The sequence below is a fragment of the Cebus imitator genome, unplaced genomic scaffold (assembly GCF_001604975.1).
Source record: "Cebus imitator isolate Cc_AM_T3 unplaced genomic scaffold, Cebus_imitator-1.0 Scaffold170, whole genome shotgun sequence".
In the NCBI taxonomy this organism is placed as follows: domain Eukaryota; kingdom Metazoa; phylum Chordata; class Mammalia; order Primates; family Cebidae; genus Cebus; species Cebus imitator.
In genome coordinates, this window is record NW_016107485.1 from 2,726,246 (window position 1) to 2,727,786 (window position 1,541).

The 1,541-nt window shown below is 44.1% G+C and overlaps 1 protein-coding gene and 1 pseudogene across 1 annotated transcript in view; both read left to right on the top strand.

Annotated features, from left to right (window-relative positions):
- Positions 1 to 1,382, top strand: part of LOC108315226 — a 4,452-nt pseudogene extending 3,070 nt beyond the window's left edge.
- SLC25A17 (solute carrier family 25 member 17) overlaps positions 1 to 1,541 on the top strand; it is a 57,243-nt gene that overhangs the window by 35,684 nt on the left and 20,018 nt on the right. The gene's annotated exons all lie outside the window — the stretch shown is intronic.

The following is a 1,541-nucleotide window of genomic DNA, read 5'->3' on the forward strand; positions in this document are numbered from 1 at the left end:
GGGTAACAAGAGTGAAACTCCATCTCGGAAAAAAAAAAAAAAAAGAAAGTATTTGGGGAAAAAGAAAAGGGTAGTTGAATCTGTAGACTTTTTTTTTCTTGTCATTATTATTCCCTAAACAATACAGTGTAACAAGTATCTACGTTGTGTTATAAGTAATCTAGAGGGTTTTGTTTTGTTTTTTGTTTTTATTTTTTATTTTTGAGATGGAGTCTTGCTCTGTCACTCAGGCTGGAGTGCAGTGGCACAATCTTGGCTCACTGCAACCTCTGCCTCCTAGGTTCAAGTAATTCTCCTGCCTCGGCCTCCCAAGTAGCTGGGATTACAGGTACCTGCCACCATCCCTTGTTAATTTTTTGTTTTTAGTAGAGACAAGGTTTCATCATTTTGGGCAGACTGGCCTTGAACTCTTGACCTCAGGTTATTCACCTGCCTTGACCTCCCAAAGTGCTGAGATTACAGGCATGAGCCACCATGCCTGGCCGAGATTATTTAAAGTGTATGGGAGGATGTATGTAGGTTACATACAAATACTTATGCCATTTTATATCAGGGACTGGAGCATCTTTTTTCACACCATGTTGGCCAGGTCTTGAACTCCTGACCTCAAGTGATCTGCCCGCCTTGGCCTCCCACAGTGCTGAGAGTGAGCCACTGCGCCCACCTGGCTAGAGTGGTTAACTGATTTCTCACTTCCGCCTTAGTCTCCTTCAGTCTGTATTCAACACGGCAGCCAGTGTGATCATGTTAAAACATGAATGAGGACTGAGTGCAGTGGCTCACGTCATTAATCCCAGCGGTTTGGGAGGCTAAGCTCAGAGGGTTGCTTGAGGCCAGGAGTTTGAGACAGCCTGGGCAACATAGCAAAACCTCATCTCTACAAAAAATAAAACAATTAGCTGGACATGGCAGCATGCACTTGTAGTCCTAGCTACCCAGAAGTCGTTCAGAGTGAGATCCCGTCTCTTAGAAAAAATTTTTTAAAGTGAGTGAGATCATATTTCTCTGTTCAGAGCCTTCCAGTTGCTTCCCATCTCACTCAAAGTAAAACCCAAGGCCCTTACCTAGTCCTGCCAAGCCTGTTTAGCCTGGCCATCCTGTTCCCTTTACTTACACTGCTGTAGCCACCCTGACCTCTTTTCTCCTTCCTGAACACTCCTGGCATGTGTCTGCCTGTGTCCCTGCTGTGACTTCTGCCTGGTAACTGTGTTAAATGATAAACTTTAGACAAATTGTGTTTAACAGAGTTTTGTTTTGATTTGTTTTTGTTTTTTTTTTTGAGGAGTCTCATTCTGTTGTTGTACTCGAGCGAGTCAAGGAATTTGCCACACTCGGAGGTTGAATTATGTCCTTTATTATGCCAGCGACCGAGAGGTAGCTAGCACCCAAACTTCTCTAGGCCCCTAAGAAAAAGTTAGGTGGTCTTTCATACCATAGTTTTTTGTTGTTGTTGTTGTTTTTTTTTTGAGATGGAGTTTCACTCTTGTTACCCAGGCTGGAGTGCAATGGCGCAATCTCGGCGCACCGCAACCTCCGCCTCC